Source organism: Simochromis diagramma, unplaced genomic scaffold (genome assembly GCF_900408965.1).
Source record: "Simochromis diagramma unplaced genomic scaffold, fSimDia1.1 OVJJ01000483.1, whole genome shotgun sequence".
Lineage (NCBI taxonomy): Eukaryota > Metazoa > Chordata > Actinopteri > Cichliformes > Cichlidae > Simochromis > Simochromis diagramma.
Genome location: NW_024386835.1, coordinates 7,761,605 through 7,774,482, shown reverse-complemented (window position 1 = coordinate 7,774,482; position 12,878 = coordinate 7,761,605). Strand labels below are relative to the sequence as shown.

At 40.6% G+C, this 12,878-nt stretch overlaps 1 pseudogene; it reads right to left on the bottom strand.

The window, feature by feature from the left end:
- Positions 1 to 235: 235 nt before the first annotated feature.
- Positions 236 to 10,506, bottom strand: LOC120731870 (annotated as a pseudogene).
- Positions 10,507 to 12,878: the final 2,372 nt, after the last annotated feature.

Here is a 12,878-nt window from a genome sequence, read left to right as displayed (position 1 = left end):
GGATTACGTTAAGTAACCCAACGTTCATGTTTATCGATTCTAGGAACATGACCACATTATTGAAGTTTACAGAGTTCCTTTGACTGCATGGCCTGATTTTTGTCCAGAAGCAATGTGACATCTGTATGTACACAGCTGTGGTTCAGTGCAGTTATGTGGAGCCTCAGCAAAAATGAATACTGTCAGAAACATCAGTTTTATTGTTTCACTGCATTTTATTAATTTATGTATTTAATACAACTGAAGATGAATAGGAAACCTATAACAGATGATAAAACATGTGAAGATACAGAGCACATAATAAGGAAAAAATATTCCTGTCCAAAACACAGAATCTGATTCAGTTGAGCAGAAATCTGAAAACTCTGGATGTGTGTTGTTTTTCTGTTTTTCTTCTTCTAGCACTTAAGACTTCTTTGTGCAACTGTATCTGTTTTTTATGATACCTGTATAGAAATATTCCTATTTCTTCAGTGTTTCTTATAAATGATTATAGGTGCAAAACCCAACCCTTTCAATTCTAGTAATACTTGGAGAGATTGCAGTGAGGTCCAACCTCGTGCTTTGTGCTGCCAGGTTAGGAATCTGGTCGAAAGTTTTGAATGTCAGACAGCAGAATGTGAGCTCTTGAGAGACGCTCAAGGCGCATCTTAAGATCTTCTCTTTTATTTTTTGTGCCACTATCCTCTTGAAGCAGGTGCTCTTTTCTTTCCTTGTCCGTAAATGCGTCCAGCATCTTACTCTGCAGCTCGCTGGCAAACTCCTGCAGCATCTGATACCGGATCACCAGGGGGATCTGGTCAGCAAGACGCTGACCAACAATCTGTAAGCAGAGAAGACAAAAATAAGATGTACTAAAGAGCTCACTGGTTTAGGACTGAATTTGAGACATTTTCTAGTTTGCTTATTAAAAAATTCCTTAAGGTTTTATTGCAAATTACATGTAATTATCAAAAAATATTTCAGATCACTCTAGACATATTTAATCACACCATAAAATAATAGATCTTATTTTATGGATCTAAAAGTGTGATTCATGGGTGACCGTGGCTCAGGGGGTTGGGAAGCGCATCTGTAACCGGAAGGTTGCCGGTTTGATCCCCGTACTCTCTGTCCTGGTTGTTGTGTCCTTGGGCAAGACACTTTACCCTACCGCCTACTGGTGTTGGCCAGAGGGGCCGATGGCACGATATGGCAGCCTCGCTTCTGTCAGTCTGCCCCAGGGCAGCTGTGGCTACAACTCTAGCTGCCTCCACCAGTGTGTGAATGCGAGAGTGAATGAATAGTGGCATTGTAAAGCGCTTTGGGTGCCTTGAAAAGCACTATATAAATCCAATCCATTATTATTATAAAATATTTTTAGGTATTATTTTTTTCTCAAAGAGGTTTCAGTGTTTGCTTTTCTTAATATGTTAAAAAAAAACTAAAATTAACTATTTCAATGGGATACATGTGGATACAATGAATCACATGCTTCAAACAAAAGCATTAAAAAAAGCAATTGAGTGACATTTACATTGTAATATGCTTCAAAATGTCTCATCATCTCCTTTGAGGTCATCCCACCAAAGTACAGCTGGCCGTATTTGGAAATTCCATTTCGTATCTCCGTGATGTATTTGCTGTCCTGAGTGTAAACAAGCATCTCCATCTTAAACTGCATCCCCAGAATGGACTTTGCTTCCTCTTCCCTTTCATTCCTGATGGTTTCAATGTTCATCTAAATCACACAAAAAATATCAATAAATATTCATTAGCGTTTAGTAATATGTGCACAGTAATACATTATAAAGAAGACGATACCTTCGCTGTATTGATGAGGTTCGGAAAGCCCACAAAGCTGTTTTGTGCCAGTTCAAACAGCTCTTTCCTCACAACCTCTACAAGCAATAAAACGATAATAAGTTAGTCAAATGTACCAAATGAAAGATTACCTGCAAAGTAAGATTCAAGTATTATGGAAAAAAAAACAAAAACATGCCTGACACTTCCTTGAGTTTCTGGATAGCAGGCTCCTCCAGCTGTTTGATCTGCTTCTGGATTATGGACTCAAAAGTACTGTAGCTCACAAACAATGGCAGTTCTCTTCCACGGTACGTGTGCTCAAACTGAGACTCTTCTCTCAGAATGTGCTCTTTGACTGCAGTGCAATGAAAGTTAAGTGAAGATGTAAAATATGTTTTTTTAATGACAGTAAATTTTTTTTCTTTAAATGTTAGAGTTACTTTATGTAGTAGCTTGTAAGCAACAGAGGGAATCTTAAAAACTGATGAATGAAAAAGTGGTTAATTCACTTACATGATGATCCAGAGTCTTCTATGATTTTCTCCCATGCTTCAAACTTATTTCTGAGTGTGAAAAAGATGCTGGAGTTGTATCCACATTTTAATTCTTCACCTTTGGTCAGACTGATAGCATCCTGTGTGAATGCTAACACAAGCTAAGATAGAACAGATTCAATTAAATGAACAGGACGTGTGTTTTCCAGAAGCTCGTATTCATTTTGCTTACACTTCTACTCACATCCCTGAGAAACTTTTGTCTCTGAGTTGCATCAGATGGGGGTCCAGTCCTTAATTTTTTTAGGTTTTCCTGAGTCTGTTCCAGTTTCTTCTGTGTCTGCTCATCAAGCCGTGGCAGAGATTTCTACAAATCACATGGACAAATCACATCAAAGTTGGAGTGGGTTAAAGCTCTCCCCAGTGACCTACAAAGGTAAAACAGTAATAGGTATTCACCTGAATATGATGCACCAGTTCAAGAGTGAGTTTTTCTGCCAGTATAGGAACAGTGGCCTGGCGCTCCTCAAAGAGAGTCCTACAGCACAAACAAAAGGTTAGAGTATAAGCAACACAGCCTAACACACCACAAACACTTGTTTGCATAATTTCCAAAAAGAGCAAACTTACTGGAAATGGGCATGCTCTTTGAAGAAGGCTTCCTCATTTTTTAGTGCTTCAGAAAGTGAAACCTTCCCTGTGATCTCCTTCTGACCCCTGCATTTGACCACCATGTAGCCCTTCTTCAGCGGGATGACTTCATTATGGACAATTTTAACCACGTTCTCTTCTGTGCCTTTGTCCACCAGGTCAGGTTTAGTCAAGACACCTGACAGAGAGAGATAGTGTTGGATTCCCCACCTTATGAGAAGACTGATAATTTGTATTGATCACTGCAAGCTCCAGTCAGAGCTTGGTGCCAGTCATCAAATGTTGCCAACGTTGTTTGCTCAGCAGGAAAGGGATCTTTAACATGATCACAGATGTTTGCAAAAGAAATCCAGTGGATGTCAGAAATGTTTTGGAGACATATAAATGCAGCGTTTCACATTACTGGACATGTTTGTCTGGCAGTGATTGCTTGTACTCAGTCAGTTAAAATCCATCAGGAATGCACTGTTTATTTAACAGTGCATTCCTTCTTTCATTTTACTGTCAGTTGACATGTTACCTTTAAATGGTTTATATATAGCTGTCGCTCCATTCATTTATGCTTTTATCTTTAATAGTAATTCAGATGTACATGTTAAAACACTGCCTCAGATATCATTTTGCAGGGATTAAAGTAAGTGGATCCAACAGGTTTTTAACAAATTGGTCAAAAGTTTTAGAACAACCCCATTTTCCCAGTTATTTTTTGCAATTCAGGTAGTTCAGGTCCAATGAATGGTTAGAAAGGCCAGAGGTAAAAAAAAATAATAAAAAAGAGTAAGGTTAGCCAAAAAGGAAAAAAAGTACATTTCAGAATTATACAAAAAGGTCTTTTTTAGGGAACACAAAATGGTTTAACAATTTAAAGCTGTTCTGCAGCAATGGAAGTTGATCAAGCCTTGAAAGCTACTAATTCCTACATGTGTTCCAACTTTTCTGGATTACCTACAACCCCCTCTGTCTGCATAAAAGCAGTGTTGGAGCATGTCAAGGTGTCAGTGATTCCAGTTTCCTTCACCATCAAAAGGCACTCTGAAACTGGGGCAAACTCTGATAGGAAGAGGTCTGGCAGACCCAAAGCCAACTGAATTTGAGGACAGGTTTCTGAGAGTTAATAGCTTGCGTAACTTTGCTAAGACATCAGAATAAGACAAAGAGGCTTGCCTGGGCCATGAAACACCACCATTGGACTACTGTAGACAGGAAGATGGTATTATAGATTGATGAATCAAAATTTGAAATCTGTTGCTCATCACGCAGGATCCTTGTACACCATCGAGTAGGTGAAAGGATGGTTCCACAGTGTGTGACATCACCTGCCAAACATGGAGGAGGAAGTGTGACGGTCTGGGGCTGTTTTGATGGATCCAGGGTCGGTGACTTGTACAGACTGAGAGGCACCCTGAACTAAAACAGCTACCTTAGGATTCTTCAGTACCATGCAATACCCTTTTGTATGTGTCCAGTTGGTCAGGGGTTCATCCTACAGCAAGATCATGACCCAAAACACAAGTCCAAACTATGCCATAACTACCTCAGGAAAAGAACTTTGATGAGTCAACGGTTTAGAATAAATGATTGTCTATAAATTTATGCCATGATTTCTTCTCCAATTGCATATTTGGACTTAGTTTTAATTTCAGGGTGCAATGAGACATTAAACTGCATAATTTTAATAAATATTTTTCATAATTATAAATTGGAAAAAGTGGGGTGTCCTAAAACTTTTGACCGGTAATGTAGGTTCAAGATTTGGACCACAAAATCTTCATGCAAATCAGAGATGGTCAAACAGAAGGCCTGTATTGACTAAAGATGGAATGACCAACAGAAAAAACATGTATTTCCTTCTGAAAGTCTCTCTCAATAAGTTGCTGTCCTGTTTTTAACTTGTTCCTCTTGAATATTAGTGTACCTGAGTCAAATTTGGAGGCTCAGTTTTTATACCTGCTTTTTCTTTTCTGCCCAAATTTTCTATTGAATTACCAACAGGGCTTTGCCATGACCACTACAACTTGTGCTAAAGCGATTTGGCCACAACTTTGGAAATGTGCATGGGGTGATTGCCTGTGTGGAAGAGCAATCTGTGGCCCTTCTCCAACTTCCAGGCTGATGTGTTGCATTTGTAGTTCACTGCATCCATATGATGTTAATCACTTGGCAGCAGAAACAGAATCCAAAGTAAAGAAACTAAATGACTTAAGAGAGACACTTGCTTACCCAAAGTCCTCTCTCCATCAGGATCCACCAGCTTAGCCATATTCAAAGCCTCTGTAGTTGCAATGTCCACGTTGCATGGAACAACCACCAGGTTGATAGTTTCTTGTTTACTGATGGCAGTCTGGATTATAGTTTTAATCTGAAAGTATCCATTCAAAATAAAGTATAAAGATTAAAAATATTATTTCATAAATTGCATAAATGCAGTTATGAACAATACAACCAAATAACTGATGTAAGCAGGAATGTCCAGATAAAGTAGCAAACTCATAACAATAAATACATATAATACCAAAAACCAGCAGTCACACTGGTGTGTCAGTGTTGTCCCTTTTTAAACACTAACATGCCAATGCCTATCAAACTCTGGGTTTGTGTTTCACTGGATGAAATTTCTACCAAAGAAATGGCCTTAAAATTGTGAGGGAGACTAAGGTATCATACCTTATCACCAATGTCTGCCGACTGCCCATCTACAGCCACCCGGGCAATGCCAGGCAGGTCGATGAGAGTAAGGTCTGGAACATCACGGGGAGGCAATCTTATGTAGACTCACCTTCTCGAATCATTTTCTCGACGACTGCAGGCTCTTTTATCTTTTCTTCAAAGTCGCGGTAGCTTATCTTTCCATACCACGCCTCTCCTTCCTTTGTTTTTGTCATCTTCAGTTCCAGTGGACATCTTGTCACAATACCTGTGTTTTAAAACACTGAGGGTCAGACAATTTCTCTCTCTCTTTTTTGGACAAATTAATGAACGATTTCAGATTTTAACTGAATTGTGTGAAATTGAAAAAAGGTTTTTTTTCTAGTTGGAGTCTAATGCTATGTTTGAGTAACTCTGCTTTGACAGACATTTTGATTCTCACAAGATCAGGTGAGAATCCATCTATTTCAGTTTTTTTCTGTGCTCTCCAGTTCCTTCCCTCCTTTGACTTGTTCGAAACTTTGTTTTATAGGAAATAGTCCCCAAACCCAGACCAACCCCCCTCCTCTACAATTGAACTGAACTGAACACACACACACACACACACACACACACACACACACACACACACACACACACACAAAGAAAAAGAACTCCCCAAAAAATCCATTAGTTGAAAGAAGAAACAGAATTGGCTCCAACCCAGGATGTGACAGTCTGTCAGTTTTTCCTCTGTGTGCCACATTTTATAACGCAGACATGATCGATCTTTTGATCCAATGTTTGTTTCTATGGATGACCAGCAACACTTCAGCTGAAAATCTGTCAAATTTGTAATTTTAGTTTAAAATTCCCATTGAGTACAATCAGAAAATTCAAAAAAATAAAACAAAGTCATGGAATGGTCACGTCAAAGGTCAAACCGTGTTTTACTTATTTTACTGAAATAAAATGAGTAAGCTGTCATTAAATTAATAAATCATTAAATATAGATTTTAAGGAACAGGCTAGTCGCCAAAGAATGTGTTTTGCTACCTCATCCGTGCCCTGCACCACCCACCCATCTCTGCCAGCCTTGATTCCTCATACAGTTCCGCTGTATGCTTCACTTTGAACTGATGAGCTCCTGCTGATCCCAGCGCATTCCCGATCATTTAAGTTGAGCTTAAAGAGACGAATTGAGTTCACGTATGCCCAGCAAACCATTTACTTGCCTACTTTGCGCTGCCACGTTGTTACGTGGTTTTTAGTAGTGACATGAAAGAATTATGTAGACTCACCTTCTCGAATATTTACTCTTCCGACGAGTTGCAGGATTTTGGAGCTTTTCTTCAAAGTCGCGGTAGCTTATCTTTCCATACCACGCCTCTCCTTCCTTCTTTCTCATCATCTTCAGTTCCAGTGGACATCTTGTCACAATACCTTCGTTTTAAAACACTGAGTGTCAGACAATTTCTCTCTCTCTTTTTTGGACAAATTAATGAACGATTTCCGATGTTTTCTATTATGACATTTAGCAGGCACGTGCAGAGGGGGGGGGGGGGGGGCTAGAGGGGCTTGAGCATCCGCCCCTTTCCTGATGGGTGCCCAAAGTGCCCTTTTGTTGAGGCAACTTTTTAAAAAAAAAATTATTATTATTATTTTTTTAATGTGTGTGTGCGTGCGGAGTCCTGTCTGTGCCCCTCAACAATAATATTTAACTATTAATCACAGTTTTGCTAAATAAAAGGATCTGGCTTGCATCAGTCACATGATCACATTTAACCAATGATCGCCCTTGACGGCAGAACGCGCCGGTTACGAGCCGGGAACGAGCTCACAAAGAGCACGCGCATTTGTTGCAGTCCGGAGCTGTAGGAGAAACACAAGTTAACTCAGAGACACAGACTGATGCGACAAAACCAGGAAGTAGGTGTACAGCGTACACTGTAGTGTATAGCACACAGGAGTATTAACTTATTACGTACACGTTGGTAAGCTGTCTTGTTGCAACTGACGAACTGAAACAAACGAGCGTGCTGTGTGTGCAACAGCGCGACAAACATTACCTGTCCTTTTATTAACTGCACGAGTAGTGCTGGTCATAGCTGCTGGCTGTCATGGGTCTGTAGCTCTGTCCACCGTTTTAGGGAACATATTTAGTTTTAAAGTATTTAGAACATATTTAGTTTTAAAGTAAGTTACAGGGCTTTTCCTGCCTTTCTGGAGGGATTATATTTCACTAAAAAACGATCTAATATGCATGTCCACATAATTATGCATTATTATAATATTTTAAAAAACACACGCTGTATTTTAAAAAACATACATTAAGAAGCAGATTATATTAGATTTATATTTTAAATAAGACAACATTTGGATTTTACAACAGTAAAATTATTGTATCTCTACAGTTTAAAAATGTAATAAGCTTTGCCCCTGCACAGAGTGGATAGTGAAACAAATGGAATCATCATAAATACATTATTTCATATTTATTACTTCCCCCTCCTCATTGCTTTATTATTGTAGCTCTAGTAATAAATAATAATGTAAGGATTCTGGATCAGCACCGTGATGCCCATAGTATATACAGTATTCTGAAGAAGGTCTAAAATGTCACTGTGTGTGCGTGCATGTGTGTGTTTTATTTAGATGGATTTTTAAAAACAATATTACTCATGATATAACATTGTCCAGACATGCCTGGTAAGGACATGAGGAGGAAACAGTAGGAGCTGTGTGAGGCTACTAAAGGCAGGGCTATAACATTTTTCTGTCATCATTTAGATTAAGTGCAAGAGTTGTTAGGTGTGGATAATTAAATAATAGTTTATTGCAATAGCAAGTTGTGCCTTGTTCTCAGATGGACAGCAAGTGGAGAGTGATATATGAAATGATGGGATGGAAGGAAGAAGAGAAGCAAAGAGTGATTCACAGGCAGAGCCTAAATTATTTCTCACAGTTTTTTGTGTCCTTATGGTTCCAAGCGCTGTCACCAATCTTTGCATTTTGTTATTATCTCATGATACTTGTTTAATCAGCTACCATCTCTCCTATGGACTTTTTAATGTCTACAGTCTCAGATCAACACAGCCCCGCCCTCTAGCACTATCAGCAGCAGGAGCAGCAGAAACCCCTCAACAGCAACATTGTACTGTGGCTGTAGCTCAGGTGGCAGAGCAGGTCAGCCACTAATCAGAAGGTCGGTGGTTCGATCCCAGGCTGCCTCCTGGCTGCATGCCAAATATCCTTGGGCAAGATACCAACCCCATGTTTGCCTACTGGTGGTGGTCAGAGGGCCCGGTGGCGCCTGTGTCCGGCAGCCTCGCCTCTGTCAGTGCGCCCCAGGGTGGCTGTGGCTACAATGTAGCTTGCCTGTGTGTGAATGTGTGGATGACTGAATGTAGTGTAAAACGCTTTGGGGTCCTTAAGGACTAGAAAAGCGCTATACAAATGCAGGCCATTTACCATGTACCCATCAGGTAAAACATCGGTGATGTTTGCTTTGCCTTGTTGCCCATATTAGATTCTTGATGAATGTGTGTTGTTGTTATTCAGCCTGGTTCAATGTGCCCCTTTTTAACTTTGAGCGCCCGCCCCTTTAAACCTCTCTGCACGGCCCTGACATTTAGCCTCCCGTGATTTTGGTGATACAAATATGTAAAAGGTTGTTTTTTTTCTAGTTGGAGTCTAATGCTCTGATAGACGGTTTGATTTGTACAAGATCAGGGGAGAATCCATCTTGCCGAAATGCTTTCAGCCAGAGTGATTTGGACTAATCAGCTTCCTGTGAGCATTCTGTTTTCCAGCCATGCTTCACCCTTTAAAATAAACCGTTTTTAACAACAGAGGGGAGGTCATGGACAGAAGGGAGGAGCTGCTTTAACAGCAAGCAGCTCCTAACCTAACCAGGTAGTTTAGATTCCTAAAACTAAAATCATAAATGTAACTGAAAAGAAAGCTTAAAGTTTCTGGCAGAAAACTCCTAGGCTAAACCTTTTCCATTAGTCTGAAGCAGAGGAGTTTCTCTACCAAAGGTGAAACTGAGCAAGGTTAGCTTGAAACAGAGCTGCACTTTGTTCAGCATTAACGAGTTTGCAGGTTCAGACTAGTTTTTTCTGTGCTCTCCATTTCCTTCCCTCCTTTGACTTGTTTGAAACTTCAATTTATAAGAAATAGGCCCCAAACCCAGACCAACCTCCTTCCTCTACAACTCATACACACACACGCACACACACATATGTTTTCATATCTTAGTAATGATGGTTTATTTGATCCAATTGATATTTGTTCTTATGGATCACCAGCAACACTTCAGCTGAAAATCTGTCACATTTGTAATTTTAGTTTAAATGTACCATTATGTACATTAAAAAAATTCAAAATAACAAAACAAAGTCATGAAATTGTCAACTCAAAGTTCAAACCCTGTTCTAGTTATTTTAATTAAATAAAGTAAAATAGCGTGTCATTAAATTAATCAAGTCATTAAATATAGATTTTAAGGAACAGGCTAGTTGCCAAAGAATGTGTTTTGCTGCCTGATACATGCCCTGCAGCACCCCCACCTCTCTGCCAGTCTTGATACAGTTCCGTTATATGCTTCACTTTGACACTTCTAATGTACGGAAAGTTTCTGAGCTCACCGCTGCCTCTCGGCAGTGCCACCCCGGACAGCGCCTCCAACACAGAGCTCTTCCCCGAGCTTTGGTCTCCAATCACGGCGATAGCAGGCAGCGCCAGGTCCTTCTCTACACCGAGAGAGCGGAGAGAGTCAATGAGGTCGATGAGGGGACGGATCTTCTCATCATACTGCTGGTTCAGAGTACTCATGCTGGTCTCAGCTTGTCTTACGACAAAAATAAAAATTAAAAATGGACAAAGTGATAACATGCTTCGTGAAAAGCAGACCGTGGGTTCGAAGAGAAAGAAAAAGTGATGTGTTTTGTTTCACTTTCTGTACCCCGTGGTGTCTGTTTCATTCAAAAATACAGGAAGCAGCAACAGATGGCATGTCCCTTATTAAGCTGTCACACTTCTTCCTTTAATTCCAGGACTTTCACAAAGTACATTAACCGTTCAGAAACGACAGCCATTTTCATGCACTGTCCCCCAATTTCAGAGGCTCAAAAGTACCTTTGACACCCTGATATGACTTTAAATGAAATCATTGTGTTTAAAACTTTGATGAAAATCTTTGGCAGTCAGTGACTGACTGAAGTCTAAATGCTCTGCTGGACTTTTTGGCTTGTGTGTGTGTGTGTGTGTCTGCCTTCAGTTTTGTTTTTAGTAACTGAAGAGCGAGCTCTGTTGGCCTCAGATCATGTGATTGGTTTGAACATTTAAGAATATCCCATTTCTTTGCCTTGGGATATTTTGGGTTGTTTCTGCAGTACACTTTGGGTCCTTATGTAGTAACACTGTTTAAATGCTTTCCAATCAACCAACATCAGCCAAATCTCTGAGTTTGAGCAGAGATTACAGTACTCGCTGCACATTTCTGAATTCATCCCGCTGCTCCTATCAGCAGTCACATCATGTGAGGGGAACCAGTGCCCTGATTCCACTGCAGGCAGTATGGTATAACATTGCTTCCATCATGTTTGACAGATAATGTGGAATATGCTTTAGATTATGAGCTGTTTGTATCCTTCTCCATACTTGAAATTTGCACTGTCCACTTTCTGCTGTGGCACAACAAATTTCCCACGTGTGGGACTAGTAAAGGTTAATCTAATCTTAAGCGTTAGCAGTTCGTCTTGTAATCGAAAGGTTGCCGGTTCGAACCCCGGCTCCGACAGTCTCGGTCGTTGTGTCCTTGAGCAAGACACCGGTTGCATACTGGTGGTGGTCAGAGGACCCGGCATCACCAGCGTGTGAATGTGTGTTAATGGGTGGATGACTGAATGTAGTGTAAAGCGCTTTGGGGTCTATAGTATGGAGGACCATAAGAGCCACGCGCATCGAAATAAAGAATTCTGTGCTTAAATAATGAATTGTAGAATAAATTCTGCATTTGTAAATTCATTTTTGAATTCCAATTTAATAAACTGCATTTCAAAAACCTTTTTCCCATTTGCACTTTTATATGTACTAAACGCTGGCTACGTAAACGCTGGCCCTCCTCTCAGAGCCTACGCTCTATCTGCTATTCCCGAACAGAGATACGCAAGTTTCTCCGTGACCGCAGCTGCCAGTCAAAGCTGCTACGATGACGTTTCACCCCAATTTAACATCACTGCGAAATAAGAGCTGCTTCATCCAAAGTCGGATTGTCTCCCAACAAGACCAAGTTTCCTCCAGAAAGTTTCCCAATTATCTATAAAGCCCACATCGTTTCTTGGACACCAGTCACACAGCCAGCAATTTAAGGAGAACATGCTTAGCCGCATGACACTCCTGGTCTGATTGGAGAGGGGACTACAGAGTCTGACATTGTTTTGGCAAAGTTACACACTGATTCAATATTGATTTTAGTGACATCTGATTGATGTAACCGGGTGTCATTATTGCTGATGTGAATTATACTTTTACTGAATTCAGGTTTACCCTCAGCCAGCATGTTCTATTTCCCTCAGTGTTGCCTGCTCTGGCCCCTGGAAGACAATTGACTATGGTTGCTGCTGTCTTCATGTGTCTCAGAACAGAATCAGCAATTACCAGAGTTTGATCCCTGGCGGGTGTGTCGCCGAGTGGAGGAAACAGTTAGACACATGAACACGGTGGTGGTGTACCAGGGCTTCTGTTTAAGACTATGCTCCCTCCTCACCGTCTCCCAGCCATCATGTTTTCCCGTCTGCTGAGGATAACCTGCTGGGAGACAGTTAGCAGGGCCTACGCCACCTTCCGCTGCTCCGGCTACAGGGGCCTGACCAGCTACGGGGTTTTCAAGGGTGGGATTTCAAGTGTCCAATTCAGCAATCCAGGCCTCCAGAGCTGCATAAAGGCTACATTTATTACAAGTATCATTACTGCTCATTTAAAAAAACAGAAAGCATAATGCCTTCTCCAGAGTCAGAGCAGTCTTCCACAATAATTGGGTTTGATATATCAGGTTAAAGAAAGACTGCTGAGGAGCAAGCATGGCTTGGGCCCATCTCAGAGCTCACCTTTGCAGCAGAATAACCATGAAAGAAATTTTACACAGTCTAAGGAATAAATTCTCCTTTGTTGATTAAACACTAGGAAACACTGTGAGGAAACCTAAGTTCTTTTCACTGGTAAAAACTTCAGGCGTAGGATAGGGCCTCTCCAGAGGTACAACCTCCCTGAGCTGTGCTGCTGACCATGCCCATTGTTTTATGACCACAGTATACTCAT